We start from the raw sequence: 22366 nt of genomic DNA on the forward strand, positions 1-22366 counted from the left end.
AGTAATCTCCGTGGCACATTCCATAACTGCATACTGCTGTAGTGTGCTAAACTAGTTAGGTAGGAGTTCTAACCCCAGAGTTAGCAACTGTGAGTGTGTGTCTGACTGTGTAGAGCACAATGCTTTTTAGGGTACTCACACTCCTTACAATTCATATACTCAACTTTGGCAAGACTGCTGATATCACCCACCTAGAAATAGTAATCTCTGTAGTGCGTACTGTTGTAGTATGATAAAGTACTTAAGTAGGAGTTCTAACCCGGGACTTGCCAACTGTGTGTGTGTGTGTGTGTGTGTGTGTGTGTGTGTGTGTGTGTGTGCGTGTTTGTGTGCGTGTCTGACTGTGTTGAGAGCAATGCTTTTTAGGGTACTCACACTCCTTACAATTCATATACTCAACTTTGCTAAGGCTGCTGATGTCACACACCTAGAAATACACCTCTGTGAATGTTGTAGTTCAGTAATCTCCATAGTGTGTCCTGTAACTGCGTACTGCTGTAGTGTGCTAAAGTAGTTAGGTAGGTGCTCTAATCCCAGACATGGCAAGTGTGTGTGTCTGTCTGACCCTGTTTGTGTAGAGAGCAATACTTTTTAGGCTACTCACACTCCTTACAATTCATATACTCAACTTTGGCAAGGCTGCTGATGTCACCCACCTAGAAATACATCTCTGGGAAGGCTGTAGCCTAGTAATCTCTGTAGCATGTCCTGTATCTGGGTACTGCTGTGGTGTGATGTACAACTGTGGTAGGGTTCCATCCCCACCCATTGTAGTTCTGGATGTTTTGTGTGTGTTTCAATGTCTGTGTATGGAGCAATGCATTATAGTCTAGTCATACTCAGTACATTTCACAAGGCCTACTTTGGCAATCCTGCTGATGTCATTCATTGCGGAATACACCTTTGGGGAAGGAGCTCTCTAGTAATTCCCGTGGTGCGTCCTATAACAGCTCCATGTTAGAGTGTGATATAGACCTCTGTCAGGGGTTCTATACCCACACATGTTGGTTGTGAATGTTATGTGTGTGTGTGTCACTGTCTGTGTAGGGAACAATGCATTTTAGGCTAGTCACTCGCAGTACATTTCAAATGCCTTACTTTGGCAATCCTGCTGATGTTATTCATTGTGTAATACACCTTTGGGGAAGGAGTTCTGTAGTAATGGCCATGGTGCGTCCTATAACATCTCTATGCTGTAGTGTGATATAGACCTCTGTTAGGGGTTCTATACCCACACATGTCAGTTGTGGATGTTTTGTGTGTGTGTCACTGTCTGTGTAGGGAGCAATGCATTTTAGGCTAGTCACTCACAGTACATTTCAAATGCCCTACTTTGGCAATCCTGCTGATGTCATTCATTGTGAAATACACCTTTGGGGAAGGAGTACTCCAATGATGTCCATGGCATGTACTATAACTGCGTAGTGTTGCAGTATAATAAACTAATTAGGTAGGGTTTCTATTCCCAGATATGACGGGTGTGTGTGTGTGTTTGTAACCCGTATCCTGTATAGAGGTGGTTGTGAGTGTGTGGCCAATGTGGAGTGAGTTTTGCATATTTCTTATATGGTGGCCCTACTACTCATCACAATGTCCACTGTACAGGGATAACAGATGCTAAATAGCTGAGAGGCTGGGGTGCAAAGCCATACCCATTCATGTGACATCAAGGCCAGGCAATCACAGTTAGCAACCCCAGTATTACCCAAAGCACACTCTCAAACCTTGTCTCATACACATACACATGCCTAGGCAACAGCCAATATGTGGGTAGTACACTGTATATTAGCCACTGATAGTAATTATGGAGTGATAGCAGTGGGCTACAGAGGGCATGTCACACTGTCAATCTGTCCAATATGCATGTACATGCAGACAGTGCACCTCCCCCATGTTCCCCAATGGACACTTGCACCATCTGTGGTGCCATCACATGTGACCCACAACAGACATACCATGCCTGACAACATACCCTGCATGGACAGATGCTACTGACACCAGGGAATGCTGTTAGCATGCTATCAATGTAGGTGCAGGGTAAACCTGCTGTCCATTACCAGTTCCCACCACAGGTGGGCAAGACTGGCATATCTGATGATAATCTGTGTTCACAACATGGGCCAGACACCCCAGGTACAGTTCCACATGCCACTGTGCATGCATGTGGGAAGTGTGCACATCCCAGACACCATCCATGTCATAGACTAAGGAACACATACATGGCAAGTGATGCACAGGATTGGCCACACACAATAGTCACCCAGGTGAGTGGATGGGGGATACAATACCCACCTGCGTGGGCAAATGCAGAAACTACAGCCCTGAGCCACAATGCAGACCATTGTCATGTGGCCTGATGCCAAGGTATACTCATCGCCTACCCTTGTATAGCCTGTTGGCACAGTCGACCACCACACACCCGTGCAGACATGCACCCATGCATGTCAGTACTGGCACCCTGTGTGTTTGTGTGTGTGTTGTATGGTGCATATGTTCACATCCACACTCACTACAACCCCCATGGGCATACTGGAGCATGCTGTCTGATGTCAGACACCTCCTCATACCCTTTGCCCATACAATGTCCGTATGACCCATGTGGTGCATGTGATACCTGCACAGTGATGTGTTGTGGCAATCCCACTACTGATGAGTTGTACTCCTGGCCCTGCCAAGTGTGTAAATGTGTGTGCGTCCCTGTGAGAGTGTGGCTGTGTTGACACTGGCACCTTTTCATGCGGACAGGCATGTGTACGTCATCTACCATATAGCTACCGTATCCCTGTTGCAGATGTCACTCACCATTACATATATGTTCTGAGTGCTCCACAACAGGTAACCCATGTGGTGCATCCAATAACTGCATAGAACTGTGATAGCACTACATAGTTGTCAGGGGTTTGATATCCTGTGCTGGTAGGTGTGCGACAAAAACATGCTTCAGTTTTACTGTCCCACCCCTCCCTGACATGTCTTTGGCTCTGTCTGCCTCTCCCACTCCCTGTCTGGTGGATGTGGAGACCTACACCTGCTTTGCTTAGGCAGCAGCATGTGTATTTTAAGTGATGCTCATGATAAGCTGATGGCATCTGCATGAATTGAGCCCTCCCCTAGCTGATTGCATGTGGAACAGCTGTGGTAACATTCCCATAGCCAATTGCATGGAAACACACTCCAATATCTAGGAACATCATGGTGGTGTTGGCCCTTTTCATTCACCGTGAGCAGGAACTAGATATGTTGTTTTGCAAACAGCATCTCAGATGGATTGGGGATTTACCTCTAACAACATACGCTGTGGAAACAGGGCAACAAACAGGAGGGGGGTGTGCCTGACCTGACTACAGACTGTAAGTGCTACTGTACAGCATTTGGAGTAATGTTGGTTTAACAGTGTGTGTATGGATATGGCTGTCCTACATGTCACAATATCTGCCATGTCAGTTCCATGTTTATGAGGAATCCCCATCTGCAGGGTCATCTGCAAACTGGGCAGTGTTGTGCCTTTGCTTTCATGTGTTACCCCTGGAGCATCTATTGGTGGACTGCAGAAGGTAGTGTGAGGATTGCAGTCTGTAGATGGCGAAAGCTGTGACAGTTACTGACTTCATATCCCTCATAGGACATATGTTGCAACAAACCCCATTACAACAGTAAATGTATGAGGTTATCACAGCAACATGTCAATATTGGCCCTGTGTATGTGCTTCCAGTCACACCTCTGTCAACCTTTGTACATATGTCGTGCATGAAGTGGTGCATATGTGCTGTACACCATAAGTAGTGTCATCATATCTGATAACAAGCCAGTGATATATTAGACTGCTACACATGTTATGTACAGTAGGGGTTATATTTCATGACATAACCTCGACATTCTGTGGATGTTTGTACAGGACTGAGGTCTGTGTACTTATGGTGAATATCGACACTGTGTGTATTGTTAATATGTACTTTAGCCTGTGTACAGACTGTGGTAGATGTCACTGTTCTAGTTACCCTCCTATCTGATGTTACATGCTGCTCCACTGTATGGTACCATATTGGTCTACATGTTTGTAGGGCCATACACACACATATGTCCCATACCACAGACAGCCATCAGACCACACTGTGTAGCAGCCCAGTATATGTAGGGTCAGTCTGTGAGTGGCACATATGAGGATGGTGTAGAACAGATAGCCCATATACTGTAATATTATACTAGCTTATCATATGTGGCTGTGGCTGTGTTCACATTGGTTGTGGTTATGCACTTTCACAGGTGTATCTTATCCTGTGCTGTGACATGCCTGTTGAACGTGCTATATATGCAGGTACATGTGCATTCCCCCATAGGAGATATAGGCCAGTGTTGAGCCAGTCTGCCTGTAGCCTGCACAGTGCATTGTTACATGCCTAGCAGCTTAGTGTACTTACCCGGTGAGATGTCATGTTCAGATACTTGCCAGATGTACTGCTTCCAGGCCTCCCTTAAAAGTCATGTATGTCAGACAGAGCAGTGGGATGCTGTACAGATGTATGCCAATATCTAGTGAGTAGTATGTGGCCATGGCACCCCTGTACCAGTGCTCATTATGTGTCAGGCCAGACAGGGGTGTGTGAATGCATAACCTATGGTGGCAAATGTATGCCAGTCGTTATGTGTTATATCCATCTACATGGCTGTCTACATCCATATTGGCAGACATGGTACACATGTTTTGCACTAAGGGTTTATGTGTATACCTCTGAACTGTACAAAGTGTGTCAGAATTTCTACATATATTGGCCAATATCTCTGCTGCAGTCCACAGGGGCACTACATGCTAGCAGCAGTACTTTACAATGATGTCCTTAGGATGTCTGTCAGTAGCCAATGGCACACATGTTATAAGCAGATGTGACTTCCCACACACACCATGTCTGTGAAGACAATCCCAATGATAGTAGCAATAGTCTACTAATATACCTGCTATACATACTTGACATCGCCTTGCACTACGACATTGGAACTACAGGGGCTGGGGTAGGGCTACACTCCATGTCCAAGACATATGGTGGATATATATATGTACATATACTTATCCAGATAGCTCTCTCTCTCTCTCTCTCTCTCTCTCCATATATATATATATATATATATATATATATGATTACACATGTGTAGTACATTCAATTACCACTGTCATGGCAACCACCCACTATACATCCCTACTTCATGTGGGTGTGGTCCCTTTACATTTCCTGTGTGATGGACATCCTTCCTGTGTGTGGGCATCAATGTTATAGACAGCAGGTAACAATACCTCTTAAAGGAGAACTGGCACACTCAGAACAGCCACATATTTGTAGGAGGATCAGGAACTACAGACACACTGTGAGTAGAGTTGTGTTATGCTTTGTATAGTACTGGTGTTACAGGGTGTGTGTGTACATACTAGTTTACCTTGGAATGCAGTCTGTCTGCATAGCTCACAACTGTGGGCCTATCCTCTTGCTGGCCAGAGGTATGCATATCATGTTTTGTCTGCCACCACACAGGTCCTGTGTCAGATATTACACTGGCAGTGTGTATGTTGAGTGCTATTAGTACATGGCTACATCCATTTCTGTTTCTAACATCAATTCCCTCACCAAAGGCATGTTGCAGACTATCATGTAACACCAGCAGCTTGCTTAGTATATGGCAACAGTTTTCCACATATGTACCTGTGTTCCAGCCTCTGTCCTCCACCTACATACCAAGCTTTGCACATATGTCATGCTGTTCAGTGTTGTTCTGTAGTGGGCTGTGAGTATATCACACAGCCATTGCTGCCATCAGTCCACTGCTGTTGTATCCCCCACACACATGGTGGGGCTGGGGCCATATATGTGTGGGTGTCACTTGCACAATACATATGTGCCCTTATGCACTCCAGAGGCCAGTGTATGTAACAGTTGTATATGGCCCTATATTATTGAGTCTAAGGGTGGGAGCACCATAAATGACCTAGGCTGTTACAAAATGTGGGGGTATCAGGGGTGAGCTGTCCTAAGGTATCTGGATGTACACTACCATTTACTTCACCTATATTTACATTACTTACATGAATTGGGTTAATGCAAGCCTACTGCCTCCTGCCATACAGACTGTTCCATTTGTCTGTGTGCTCATGATGGTGTCAGTTATGCCTTGTTATGTAACAGTTACAACCCATTTGGTCACATGACGTCTTTACCACCTACTGAGTTTGTACAGAGTGTAGATAGAGGCTGCTGAACTATACACCTGCATTACATATTGTTGATTGTTTGGTATCCTGTGGCCCAGTCTGTCTTCACTATTGTATAATTTGAAGGGCTTGACCTGGACAGCAACAGTTGTGAAACTTTCCAGACTACTGTGTTAGTGCAACTATTTCACAGTTGCATTACTCTGTTTATATGGTTGTCAGTGTCTGAACAGCTATATGACATGGCATATAGAACTGTAATAGTACACAATTACCGGATCACAGTACAAAGGGCAGAGGTGTATCCATATTCATCAAGGATACCCATGTCTCCAGGTTAGTAGCGCAGCATGATGCCCCAGAGATCATCCATGCACAAATATCAGCAGGCAAAACCACATTTCAAGTCGTAGCCAGTTATAGATCACCCACCATGTCCCAAGATGCTCTCTCTGCATTCCTTGGGACATTGGAAAATATAAAGGTCCTACCCAACACCATAATCTTGGGTGATTTCAACTACCCTGGTATAGACTGGGTGAACTACCAATGTTCCAACTCCTATGCTCAGCGATTCATAGAATTTATACATTCAAATGCCATTGAACAACTAGTATGTTCCCCCACTAGAGGGAACAACATATTGGATTTAAACATCACAAATATGGGCACCCACTGTACCACACCTGTTATCACTCCCTCCTTGGTCAGATCTGACCACAAACTGATAATCCTGGACATCCTCACCCCTCCACCTCCCCCAGTCAAAAATAAACATAGTCAAAAACTTTTCCAAAGCAAACTTCAAACTACTTGCATCTGAAGTGGAAAGCTTCACTATTCCCTTGCAGAAGGATAATGATATCCAGGATGCGGAATCCTACACCAAGGCACTCTATATGCATCTTCAAGATTGCATGTACCATGCTATCCCAAATAAAACCAAGACTCCTTCCTCAAGCAAGAAGAAACCAGTCTGGTGGACCCTGGCCATAAGCAAACTTTACAATAAAAGGAGGAGACTTATACAAAAAAAGGCCAAATCTCAAGTAGAAAAATCATCCCTGATCAGCATTAGTAAGAAATTGAGGGCCCTCATCAAGTCAACTAAAGCTAATTTTGAAAAGAAAGTTGCCAAGGATAACCATAAGGCCTTCTATGGCTACGTCAAAAACCTAAATGGCAACGCTCAGGTCTGTTCTGAGCCAGTACAAAATGGAACAAAATACACTGACCCTTCTGACATTGCCAACATCTTGGCTGACAGGATCAGTGCAAATCCCCCCCACACCACCACCACCACCTACAGGGCCTATTACCATTCCAGGGGATTGTGTAAGTCCAATTATTACTGATACATTGGTTAACTAGGCTCTATCTAAAGCTAAAAACACTGCCTCCATGGGACCAGATGGTGTCCCAGGCTGTGTCATACGCGAGCTGCAAAAGGAATTAACCCCGCATCTTAATACCCTGTTCAGTCTCAGCCTCTCCACAGGATATGTGCCCAGAGAATGGCGCACGGCAATGGTGGCCCCACTACACAAGGGTGGGGCCACAACTGACCCTGGGAACTACCGACCAATAAGCCTGACCAGTCTGATCTGTAAGGCTATGAAGCGAATCATTATGGAACTCATAAATGGAGAGACTGGGAACCTCCAGTCACTGGACCCCACACAGTTCGACTTCGTCAAGGGTAGATCTTGCCTCCTGAACCTGGTAGATTTCTTTGAGACAGTTACTCAGGCTATAGATAAGGGAAAGGAGGTACACACGGCTTACCTTGACCTTGCTAAAGCATTTGACACCATTCCCCATTCGGGTATTATTGATAAGCTCACCAGCCTGGGCATAAATCCTTACGTCACAAGATGGATCACAAACTGGCTTTCAGACAGAACCCATAAAGTAAGAGTAGAGGGATCTATGTCTGAATCCAGACCAGTAACGAGTGGTGTGCCTCAGGGCTCTGTCCTGGGGCCCCTCCTGTTTGGCATATACTTCTCAGAAGTACAGGCAAGCACGGAAGGGCTATGGCTGACTAAGTTTGCGGATGACTGCAAACTGGGTGCTATAATAGAGTCTCCGGCCAACATGGAAATTCTCCAGAAGGGCCTAAATGAGACTGATGCATGGTGTCAAAGCCATGGTCTCAAGCTAAATGCAAAAAAATGCATAGTAATCCCCTTTGGAAAAAACAGAGTACCCGCAAACTACAACATAGGAGGTAATCCCCTGAAATCTGAAGAAGAAATAAAGGATCTAGGGACCCAAGTAGATAGCCAGCTTTCCTTTGATAACCATGTTGCCAAAGTGGTTAGAAAAGCCTTCTATGTGACCCATCTGATCATGAAAGGGTTCGTATCAAGATCTAAGGATGTAATGGTGCCCCTCTACTCTTCCCTCATCAGACTCATTATTGAGTACAATGCACCAATTGGAATGTACCTGGCTAGACATCTCCAGCAGCTAGAGAGACCACAGTGGTACCTAACCAAGATAATTACTGGCCTCAAACAGTTGCTCTATGCAGCACGATTGAAAAAGCTAAGACTGTTCTCTGTTGCATACCGCTTTCTCAGAGGCGATCTCTGTCTAACGTACAGAGCCATGTCCAACCCAGAATTGTTGAACATGCTCCATCTTAGCAAAACCAGATCTACTCAAGCTGCACGCTCTAGGGATATAAACCTCAACACAACAATGAATAGAACATGCTGGAGGGATAGATTCCCTTCACAGAGACTTCCCTTACTATGGAACAGGGTCCCGATCTACATAATACAGAGCCCCTCACTATCACTCTTCAAGAGGAACCTTGATGAGTGGATGGGTAACAGAAAGTTCACACTGGGGATCACACCAACAGCACTACTAGATAGGGGCCAAGGGTACTAGCTGCTAGTACAAGGGTCTAGGGAACTACTAAAGGGGCGGTGAATACCGCACAATGTGGCTGGGCTAATATATGTCTTCGGGCAGATAGCTCAGTACCAACCTATGAACCTATGAACCTATTAAAGACTTTCCATTTTTGCAAACCTGTGTGCAGTGTTTTTCCTATGACCTCTCTGTGGGTATATGTTGCAGGCAACGATTGTCATTTGTATGGGTGGCCCATACAGTGTCCAGTTGTTCAGGTGTTAACTGTAGGCATAGTGGCTGTTCCATATTGTGTGCACCTTCTACATATGTATCTTACTGTACATATATCTGCGTGTCTATGTGTAGTCACATGTATATATCTATATATATCTATATCTATATATATATATATATATATATATATATATATATATATATATATATATATGTATAGCTGTATCTGCATATCTGTGTCTGTGTATCTGTATCTTGGGGATGTTGATGCCTTCCACATATTACATTTCCTATGGGAGCCAGACTATACTGCATGATATGTTACATACAGGTGGGATGTAGTACTGTTAACATCCTGTGTCCATGTCATGTCAGGTCCTGGTTATGGGATATGCAACACTTGATAGTGTATTGCAGGGCGTTCGTGTTTGGCCTTGGGGGGGTTGCCAATTACTACAATATGCATATTATTTGGGGCCTCCTAACCCCATTGACGGTGCATGTGGACATATGTGTTTATGTTAATCTACCATAGCTATCTACGGATGTATGCCCATATATACCTATATAGGTATATATATTTGGTTACATATTTCTAACTATGTCCGTATATACCTACAGAGATATATGTCTGCGTACATATATGTAACCTGCTGTGTATATGTGGACATATAGGTATTGTCATTTATATATGTGTGTGTGTAGATTTGCATGTATATATGTTCATATATAGCTATATCTATGTATATATTTAAGACTATTTATTTATATATATATATATATATATATATATATATATATATATATATATATATATATATATATGTAGTATCGGTTTAGATATGGATATAATTAGACACACACATACATCTAGATATTGGTATACATTCTCTGTACTGTTGCATGACTGGGCTGGATGTTATGTTAATGACAACATCAGAGTTATGTATATCTGGCATGGCTTAGTGGCAAATCACTTTGATTATGATGTGCATGGTCTTCAGTTCGAGCCTTGTAGAGGCTGTTGGTTTTGTTGCTGGGCGGAACACGGGCCGTTGGATACTGACTGAGTACGGCACTTTAATCCAGTGCATCTTAATTTGACAATAATTTACTTATCAGGAGGGGATTGCCGTGTGTATTCCAGGGTCGTGTGTTTCCTGTATACCTGAATTAGACATTCCTATTGGGTTTCGTGTGCATACCGGGCAACCTTGTGTGCCACGTATGCTTTGCGATACCTACAAATAAAACCGTTAGTGTAAACAAAGTCACACTTGAAGTCTATTATTACCAGGGAAACATTCGTCCGATGCGGGACAACCCAATCATTGGGTATTCTACTTTCCCCTAAAACCATGGCTGCAAAAGTACGCATGGCTATGTGCATGGACTACAGCGTGTGGCAGACCTAGGATACTTGGGTCGGGACTACATACAGGATGAGTCCCAAGGGGAGGAGTAGTGGAGGGTGGGCAATGTGTAGTGGTGTGGTAGCTATGGGCCGGTAACCAGGGAAGGGATGGTGGCTGCATGTGTGCATTGCAGGGGTGGGGGCGGAACCATGTGTAAAGTAAATATGGGTCGAGGAGAGACTGGGTTGGATGGGCCTGTACTGGTTGGCCCGCCTAGAGGGTGGGGGAGAGAGGAATGTGATATAAACATGTGAAACATAAAAGAAGACTAATTTATATCCCTATTTAAATGAAACACAATAAAATGAACTTGGTAGTGTATTGCAGGGCAGACATGTTTGACTGGGGGGGTATACCAGTTCATACGAGATGTATATTGTTTGGAGCCTCTCAACCCCATTAACAGTGCATGTGGACATATATGTTTCTGTTAATCTACCATTGCTATCTGCAGATCTCTGGCCATATATACCTATATGGGTATATATATTTGCTTACAAATCTATAACTATGTCCGTCTATACCTATGAAGATATATATCTGTGTACATATATGTAACTTGCTGTGTATATGTGGACATATAGGTGTTGCCATATATATATATATATGTGTAGATGTCGGCATTTGATTTGCATGTATATATGTTCAAATATTTCTATATATATATATATATATATATATATATATATATATATATATATATATATATATATATATATATATATATATATATATATATATATATATATATAAAAAAAAAAAACTACATATATAAATATGTTGTATCTGTTTAGATATTAATATATTTACACACACACATACATCTAGATGTAGGTATACATTCTCTGTATTGTTGCATGACTGGGCTGGATGTTGTTTCTGAAAACATCAGATTTATGTATATCTGGTATGGCTTACTTGTAAATAACTTTGTGTATGATGAGCATGGTCTTGGGTTCAAGCCTTGCAGAGGCTGTTTATTTTGTGGCTGGGCAGAACACAGGCCATTGGATACAAAGTGATTATCAGTGTCATGGGTGTGTGTACACCATTCGAATGCAGTGTATAACAGTTCTTATTAACATTTCCCCGGATTAGGCCCTTACTTGCCCCATTTGGTCAGTCTTTTCTGGAGGTCTTGCAATTACAGCTTGGGAGGGATGGTGCACATATATGACATCTCTTGCCAATATGCCTCTGTGATGACCACTGTGATACAATGCAGTTAACCCCACCACAAATGAGCATGCAGACATTTGTGAAACAGTTGAGAGTAACAGTTGTGTGCATAGTGACATGCATGACCTTAACATGCCTGTGTTAGTGGTGAGCCCGAACAATGTAATACCATACTCACCAACTGAAGGCTGCTGTCCCTCATGCAGACCAGAGGTACCTATGTAGGTGTGGGGGAGAGCTACTGTCAGCAGGCTCACAGTTGATATATGTCTACACAGGTACAGTACAAGCTACGATACGACCCAATTACCTGTCATTCACCATAGATGTTCACTTCTGTGCATTAGCAAACCCCATGCACATATGCTGTTATACTGACATATGAATCTTGATACTCTACAGTAGACAGTAATAGTAATAAATTAGTACATTGATGTGCACTGTGACCTTACCTGGATACTCCTCGCCTGTTTCCTGGGTGCCACCCACCTCCTTGATGACACAGTGTTGTGGTTCTGGTCATGTGGGGGCTATCAACAAACAGCAAAAACCAAAGAATAGAACCAGGAACAAGTAAACGACCTGGAAGCTGACACCACAAATGTCGAATAAATCCACAAATTGGTCTTTATTATGAAAACAAGTCACAAAAAACACGTATCACAAGCGCTTTCGCTAGGATATTCCTAGCTTTTTCAAGTTGAAAAAGCTAGGAATATCCTAGCGAAAGCGCTTGTGATACGTGTTTTTTGTGACTTGTTTTCATAATAAAGACCAGTTTGTGGATTTATTCGACATTTGTGGTGTCAGCTTCCAGGTCGTTTACTTGTTCATGTGGGGGCTACCCAGAGATTGGCAAGGAGCTCCTCCATAGCTGTGAGTAGTGGCTGTGTAGGTGGATCCCCACCTGTAACTGCTTGGTCTCTGACCATGGATCAGGTCAGTGGTGTGATGCCTGACCTGATCATATGTGCGGCCATAGTGGCCAATGCTGTTCACTCTGTGTATGATGTCATACCACAGGGCAGTCTGCTCCCGCAGATGTTGTTGGCTCTTTGAAAAAAGGATTGAGTGGTTTTGGATGATAGCTTGAATTACCTCAGCAGTTTCTGCTTCACTGAAGTCTAGAAGACGTGACATTCTCCCTGGAAGACATAAACAGACAAACACATCACAGGACCTCAGAGAGTTAGACAGTGTTATACACAAAAGCAGCACATCACTATTGCAAACCATCACCCACCACTTCCAAGCAGGTAATACCGCTGATGCGTGTCAGCACAGTATGGACCTGCATTGCTGTCCTGATCCTGATGTCCTGATGTGTCATGTTCCCCACACTGAGGGCCAGTACATTGCATAAACAAACATTCACCATTCACATGTCTGTGGAGGGGTGACAGTGCCCATGTTCCTTGCATATGGGATGTCACTGGTGCTCCAGCTTTGCTTACAAATAGTGTGCAATGGAGGTGGTAGCATATGGCTGCAGTTATGTAGGATGCAGACATGTATTTTCACAGGTGCCATGTGGTGTTACTTTTCCTGACTTGTATTAGATACTATGCACACACTCCCTAATGACTGGAGGGGTGTATATGTAGTGCATATCCACCTACCGTGATGGTGAGCCATGGCTGTGATGTGTGTGGTACAGCTGTCCGCAGCACTTTGTCTGTACCTTTTGTGTGTGTGCATGTGGACAGCTGACATTGCACAATCACACCATTAAGGTCTGGGACAGACTACTGGAAGCTATGTTAAGAAGGGAAGTGGGGAATACTGATCAGCTGTATGATTTAATGACAGGAAAGTGCACTACATAAGCATTGTTTGCTCTGAAAGTGTTGATGGAGAAGTACAGAGTAGGTCAGATGGATTTGTGTTTTGTTACTGTGCACTTAAATACTGCATATGACAGGGTACCTAGAGAGGAGTTGTGTTGTTGTATGAGGAAGTCGGGAGTGTTGAGGGAATCTGTAAGACTGTTACAGGAGATGTAGAATGGTAGTGTGATAGCATTGGTGTCTGCCATGGGAGTGACAGGTATATTTATGGTGCAGGATGGAGTACATGATGGTTCAGCTGTGAGCCCTCTGTGACTTGCACTGCTGGTGGACAGGCTGACAGACAACATCAGACAGGGGTCACCATTTACTGTGATGTTTGCAGATTACATCGTGATCTGTACTGACCATGGCCAACAGGATGGTGAGACACTGGAGAGGTGGGGTCATCTTCTACAGAAGGGAGTGCTGATGGTCAGCTGCAGTATGACAGAGTATATGTGTCTGACTGGGAGGGAGGTTAGAGGAATGGTGAGTAAGTAAGAAGTATTGTTTGAGAAGGTGCATGTGTTGTAACTCTTGGGATAGACACTGCAGAGTAATGACAAGTGTGGGGAACAGCCGGAGATGACAGTAGAGGCAGGCTGGGTAGGCTGGAGTAGAGTATCAGCAATTATATGTGTCACATGAGTACCATTATGAGTGATAGGGAAGGTGTAGAACACAGCAGTGGGACCAGCTATGTCCTATGGGTTGCAGACAGTGGCATTTACAAAAAGACGTGACTTACAGCTGAACGTGCCACACTTACACATAGTAAGAATTGCAGTGGGTGTCACAGGAGTGGACACAATTATGGATATGTCTGTTACAGGATCTCCCCAAGTTGCACAGTTTGAAGAGAAAGCCAGTGAGTACTGGGATGCTGCTTTTGTGGACATGTGGTGTGGAGGGATGCTCACAATATTGCGAATAGGATGGTAAGGATGACAGTGGCAGGTACGAGGTGAAGTGGAAAACCAACAAGTAGGTGTATGGATGTGGTAACAGAGGATATGCTGGTGGCTGTTGTGACAGAGCAACATGCAGAGGACAGTTGGAATTGGGGACACATAATCCACTGTGGACACCACTAACAGGAACAGCCGAAGGAAATGGAGGGTGATGTTGTAATGTCAGTCTGCACAGGTTGCCAATTGCTTTACAGACACAATATGACTTTAATAGTTACTGACTACAAATATAAGGCACACCTATGGTCAGTGTGCATTACACTGCATATCAGAATTGTACAAGCTCAGTATATCATATGCCTTTGAACAAAAACATCTGCAACACTATTGCAGTATGTAAATAACCTGCATAGTTCTCTCACATTTCTGAGACACACAACTATATCACAGCTGTACACACAATAAACATATGGATATGTACTACATCCCACGATCTGATCTACCAGTGTCACGGTCAGTATTGTTAACACACAGTGCTGTATTTGGCATATGTGAGCCATCCTTTCCTGGGATGCCTCAGAGCCCTGAGCTGTGATCTATGTCACTTCAGACATACCCAGTTGATATACCCATAGGTACTGTTCTGCAAGATTTAAGGACAGCAAGTGTGTTTGAGACATATTTGTTGTACTTCATATTTCCCATCGCTACATCATCCCTACTGCATAACAATACAGGCTTACATGTTTGACATACCTTTTTTTGGTTTCCACAATTATGTGTACTGCAGTTGCAGTTGTCTGACTTTTTTTTTCGGTTTTGTTTCTCTTTCTCTGCCCCCCCCCCTCCTCCTCCTCCTCATCCTCCTCCATAGGCAGCATCCTGCTCAGGAGCAGATGATGGCCTGTGCATCAACTGGTGTTTCCCACTTGCTAATTGCATGCAGAACAGCTGTGCTTTTAGTCCTATAGCCAATGGCCAAGCACCACACTCCTATAATTGAGTACATCTTGTGGGCATTGCCCCTTTTCCTTGCTCGTGAGGAATGTGTCCTGTAGGTATGTGAACAACAGCATCAAAGAGGTTCCTTTGAAATACCACTTAACATTGTACACTGTGGAGACAGGTCAACAAACTGGGAGAGAATGTTGCACACATAGGGGCAGAATGTAAGTATTGCTGTTATACAGTTGTATGGCTGCTTGTGTAACATGGTTCTGTGGACATAGCTTTTCTGTGTGATTTTAAAGTCTAGGGTAAGAAGGCAAAAATAAGCTAACCACACTGCTAAAGGAAACTCACAAGCAAAACAACCAAACTGAAAGAAATAAATGTGAGTCAACCAACACAGTCCATGCAGTCCAGGCAAGATAAACTTCTCTTGAACACAAAAAAATGTATAAAAAACTAGTTTATTGAAGAAGGTTAGTGCTTTCACGGGGTTACCCCTTCATCAGACCAAATACAAAAATATGTTAAAACACAGAGATATTTACAACATAGCACAATCAATCAACTAAAACCAATTAAAAAAAGGTCTTTTTGTCAGACATGTCTTGTATTTGTTAAATCACTACCATACTGTGGGGGTTTCAGTCAGTAACTTCTATCATCCATTTGTGTTTCTGACTTCATATCCCTCAGACTATGTATGTTTCAACAAACCCTGTTACACCAGCAGCTGTGTTAGTTTATGGCAGCAATATTGCATATATGCCCCTGTTTGTGGGCCTCTGTCCCTGAAGTATGTCAGACTTTGTTCATGTCATGCAGTAAGACAGTGATGGGGGTATTTCATTCTTTAGTGACTTCATTCCTGATACCATCCTAGTGATGTATCAGGCTGCCAGACATTACATGTGTAAGAGGGCTAATATATGATGAGACAGGATGGACATTGTGTGGGACTCTGAGCACTTAACATATCTGTGTATGTATGGCAATTGTTGGCAGACTGTCTGGCTTGTGTAGCAGTGTAGTGTGTCAGTGTTATGTGGCCTGTGTAGGGAATGTGGTACAAGTATGTCTTATGTTCCCTTTTCTGTCTGCCTGTGCATACTACTCCAGTCTGTGGTGGTCTCTCAGCTGTACATGTTTGTAGGGCCAGACTGAGACATATCCCATACCACAGTCACCCAGAATCATACAGTGAGACTTGAGGGAGTATATGTAGGGTTAGTGTGTGAGTGACAAACAAGTTGTGATATTTCTGTCCAGCAGGACCTTATACTGTACTGTTCATTTGTTTTCACACTATGTCAGTGTGACTGTGTTGGGATTGGTTGTGGGTATGCAGTTTGACAGTGGTTTCTGATTTGCAGTGCTGTTCCATCCCTGTAGTGCCTGGTATCTTTGCAAATAAAAGTGTGATTCCCCATGCAGGATTCTGGTTATTGTTTTGTCAGCCTGCTTGTATTGTGGACAATGCTTGGTAACATGCTTATGAGCTGGTTGTGTTTTCCATAATGTGATGTTATGCCCAGATATCTGTTGGGTGTGCTGTTGGCTGGCCCACACAAGAGTAGTGTATTTCTGACATATCAGTGGGATGATGTGTGGATTTCAGTCGCTAAGTACTGTAAAGTGCTTTATTGTTGGACTTCTGGTATTGCAATCATGATATGTTAGGACAGACTTGATGGTGTTACTGCAGCAACTGTGTCAGCTTCTGTACTCCACTATTTCAGATATGTGCCTATTTTCATGGCTCCCCCCTTTGTCACAGTTGTAGATTGGTTGCAGTAAAGGGCTGTGAGCCTACCTCTCAACTGGCCATTTTGTTTCAGACTGTCCAGGTTTATTGGTCATATTTGTGGTGTGTTCCACATATTCATTATATAATGTCTCTGGTCAGTCACATTGATCCTGTGAGGGTGTCTGACAGTACGTGGTGACATTACATTTTATTTTAAGTGGTTCTTTAACCCTGATAACTTCCTTACTGAATTGCAAGCATGCGACTGGTCACCACTAACTCACCTTGAACTTAATAAAGCAGTGACCTACTTTAATACAAACTTTCTTCAGATCCTTGATCATCATGCCCCTTTTCACTCTACTAGAATTAGATCCAAATCTGCTCCATGGCTATCTAAGCAAACAAAAGAGAAAATGATCATTAGAAATAAAATCTGGGCCAAATGGAGAGCTAGTAGATGTCCATCTGATCATCTCCTCTTCAAACAATTAAGAAATGCCACCAAAAAAGATACTGTTAGAGATAAAAAGGAATATTATCTTCACCTTCAACAAAGTAGTCAAAACACCCCTCAAAAATTCTGGAAAAGCATTAATAAACTTCTTAAACCAGGACATTCACCTACTCCTACCCCTACAGGCTCTCACCCCAACAATGCTACACGGATCCCTGATGCCTTTAATAAGTATTTTACAGAAGCCATTCAATCCCTAGCTAACTCATTACCTACACCGACTGCATCCTTACCAAATACCTCTCTACCCTCATCTAGGAACTTTCAAATTCAGCCCGTTGCTACATCTTATTTATAAGCTTCTTAAGAAACTCAAACCTTGCACCCCATCTGCTGACCAACTCCCATCTGAATACCTACAAATAGCTGCTAAAGCTATCAGTTATCCTGTATCTATACTGGTAAATAGGACTATCACTGAAGGAACAATCCCCACCTTATGGAAAATATCTCATATAATTCCCCTACATAAAGGAGGCTCACCAACTGAACTCTCAAATTTTCGCCCTATTGCCTTACTTTCCCTAATAGCCAAGATTATGGAAAGATGTGTTCACAAACAAATGCTTAACTACCTTCTTCAAAACAAACTTCTAGCTAACTGTCAACATGGTTTTAGACCATTCCACAGTACTACAACTGCCCTCCTTTCCTTCTCTGACTCCATAAACAATAATAGGAACAATAATTGTTTCTCCTCAGCACTTTTCATAGATCTTTCAAAAGCCTTTGATATGGTTAACCACAATATACTTCTTGACAAAATAAACCTTTATTCTCTCAGCCCACACTCTCTACAGTGGTTTAGGAGCTATCTCCACAACAGGCAACAAGCAGTCCTTTGGGAGAACAACCTATCTTCCTTACTCTCAGTAAATATTGGTGTTCCACAAGGATCAATCCTAGGTCCCCTTCTTTTTTCCTTATTTATCAATGACCTACATCTGAATATACCACAAGCAACCTGCATTCAATATGCTGATGACTCAACGCTAATTTGCACTGCTAAAAATATTCCCTCCCTCCAGTCCCTCACCCAAACAGTCTTCCAATATGTTGAAAATTGGTTTATGCAACACTGCCTCCTCCTTAACCCCCAAAAAACTAAACTTCTTCTCTTTACGCCTACTCATAAATCTCCCACACCTCTCTTTACTATCTCCTCAAATAATGCAACCAGTATAAACCCTGATAAGACCACTCGACTGCTAGGTGTAACTATTGATAACCATCTTAATTACGATGAACACATTAACACCACTATTAAAACTGTCAACAAAAAAATTGGGACACTACAGAATTAAACCCTTTCTTACCCCAGAAGCTAGAAAAACCATTGCACAGACACACCTGATCTCCACCCTCTTTTATGCCTCACCTATCTATACTAACTTATCCAAAAATAACATTACCAAACTCTCTATCTGCTACAATAGCATAGCCAGATTCATTACTGCTACTCCCCTAAGAACTCACCATTGTCTTAACCTCAAACATCTAGATTGGTTAGAGCTAAATAACCACTTACTCTATCATCAACTACTCATCATTCATAAGACCCTTTACTACCCTGATGTCACCCCTAGCCTTACAAAACTGATTATACCATATAAAAACCTAGCCACACTCCATTCTGCTAATAAACTCCTAGTATCTCTAACTAAATCATATAATAAAGCTGGGGATTCATTACTTGCGAACTCCATAGGTAAAATCTGGAATCAACTCCCTCAAGAAATAACTAATCAAAACTCTACCTCTCTTTTCAAAAAACACATTAAAGAACATCTCAAAACACAATGGATGTGTCCGTGTGCAAATCCCGACTGAAATCATGTCCTCACTCACCTAGTTCTACCCCCCTATCCCCCTTACTGAGCTCCTCACTAAAACTTTCAAGAGTCTGAGAGTCATATCTAAGAATTAGGCTTTACCAGTAACCTTTTTATCTGTCTGTGTAACTTCTTTTTGTGTTATTGTTACTGTTTTATAAGTCTAATATAGTAGTATGTAGTATAAGTTTATCTCCTATTTTTAGTATTTGTTTTGTGTTGAAACTTATTTTTCTTCCTACCTTGTATTGTTTACTCATATTATGCTTTATGTGATAAATCATTGTTTATTGCCTGTACTGGAGCTTTTCTCCCCGGGCCTCTACTGAAAACGGATAGTATGTCCAGCTAGACTAGCCCGGTCAACAAATCTAAAATAAAAAAATAAAAATAAAAAAATTCTTCTAAACATGTATGCTGCAGGTAACCCTGTCAGTCATTTCTGTTCCCATTTCTTTTCCCATGTTTTCGACCACCCCTTCTAAAGGGGTATCATTATTCCTGACTTTTTTATTAATAGGAGACATAAATTCCAAAACATCCCCCATGTCATTATCAGTGTCAGTACTAGCTGGATTCGATGAAAAGTCCGAAGCACTAGAATCTATAACATGGGTAGAAACATTAGGTGTTTGCAAAATAGACCTCCTCTTTCTTTTCTCTCTTTGTGGCCTTCTGTTTACTTCTGTAAACCTAACTGTTCGCCTATCGCGTTTCCAAGAGAAAGCTGCATTCATTTTAAAGTCACGAACATCTCTCTTAAATTTTTTAATTTTACGTGCTTCAATTTCACTTTCAAACAAACCCACTTCTTCTATATATTTATCAAACAAACCCTTATATTCAGCATATGCTTCATATTTCTGCACAGCATTTAAACATACATGACATTTTTCATTCATATTAGACAGTGAATTGTCATAAAACTGAACTAAAAGTTCAATAAACAGTTTTGACTCTATTTTGTATAGCACGCCATTTAGATAAAAAGTCATTGTCATCTTTTCCAACACCTGGTTCCACATAGATCCTTAGGCCTCGAGGCACAATACCAGCTCCCAAATAAGCATTCAGAAGCTCTATATGCCATATAGTCGAACAATATTTCTTTGTTAATAAAGTCAATTCAGAAAAACCCTGCTCCATATCTGAAACACGACTCACTTCTCCAACAGTACTGTTCAATTGTGTCATTTTAGGGTGTAAGTTACAGTTCCCAAAGCACAAAGTATCTTCCTTATCCGCTGACAAACTTACAATGAATGCACGCAAATTACCACCAGTCGCCATGGCTCCCCCTAGTAAGCAGAAAATAAATATCCAGTTTCAATCCCAGCACAGCAATGAACCCGCTGCCACTGAATGCAATAAGGAAACCAAATAAGAATCCAAAAGTAAACTCCAACAGCTCAGCACTCGACCAAGTTTAACAACACCAAAACCAAGGTGCACGTAGCCAGCTCGGTACACGGACCATACCAATATAATTAAGCCACTCCAATGATCCAGCACTTAATAAAGCACATTATAAAATGAACAGGAGCCAAATAATAGCAAAAAAGAAGAAATTCTCTTCTTTATTATACGTTCAAATGAACAGTGGTGATAGCAGCATCAAAAAACAGACCGGTTTCGCCCCCCTAGCATCCTCAGTGTAGTACATCCTCCATCACACACTACAACCTTTAAAAGTCAGTGACGTAAAGCAACAGTGTCTTACAAATTATAAATGTAAACACGACAGCAAGGCATTTTCAAACAGTTTACTTGTAACACTTTAGAATATTCATCTACCAGTATTCATTTAACCCAGGCTTATATAAGGCCCCTAAGTTAATAATCCAGAATTTCTCCTTTTTATCTAATAACATATGCCTTTTACTATCACTCATACCCCTACCAGAAACTGCATCAATCCCTAAAAAAACAAAATGTGCAGACTGATGAACCAAAATATGCTTGAACAATGCACTCATCTGTCTTTTACAATTAATTTCACTAAGATGTAAAGCTAAACAGATCTTGAAAGATCTAGAGGTTTGGCCTATATAAAATGCTCCACACTGGCATATAGCCATGTAAACTACCCAGTTAGTGCTACATGTTATCAAAGTACGAATTTCAAATACCCTAGGAGTATTAACTGATGTAAAGGACTTAGTAATGGAAGCCTTTTTACAATAAACACAGTGACCGCAACTAGAGCTGCCCTTAGGCAAACTATCCCTCTCTTTGATTTTATCAGAAATGTTATGTTTATACCAAGAAAACATTTCCCCCATATTTATAATTTGTAAGACACTGACTTTTAAAGGTTGTTGTGTGTGATGGAGGATGTACTATACTGAGGACACCAGGGGGCCAAACCGGTCTGTTTTTTGATGCTGCTATCACCACTGTTCATTTGAACGTATGATAAAGAAGAGAATTTCTTCTTTTTTGCTATTATTTGGCTCCTGTTCATTTTATGTTGTTGTTGTTGTTGCTGTTGTGTCTTTTGGCTTTTCCTGGTTAGGGGTCGCCACAGCGGAACTCCGGTCCGCTAATGATTGGCAGTAGATTTTTACGTGCCGAGTTGCCAGCCCTGACGCACAACCTTCAACAAAGGTATGCCCATTCACGCATGTCTCCACACAGAAGACGCTCTAGCTGAGAATCGAACAGGACGTCTATCTGTGAGGTGACAATG

This window comes from Protopterus annectens, chromosome 12.part0, assembly GCF_019279795.1.
Source record: "Protopterus annectens isolate FY-2018-M chromosome 12.part0, PAN1.0, whole genome shotgun sequence".
In the NCBI taxonomy this organism is placed as follows: domain Eukaryota; kingdom Metazoa; phylum Chordata; order Ceratodontiformes; family Protopteridae; genus Protopterus; species Protopterus annectens.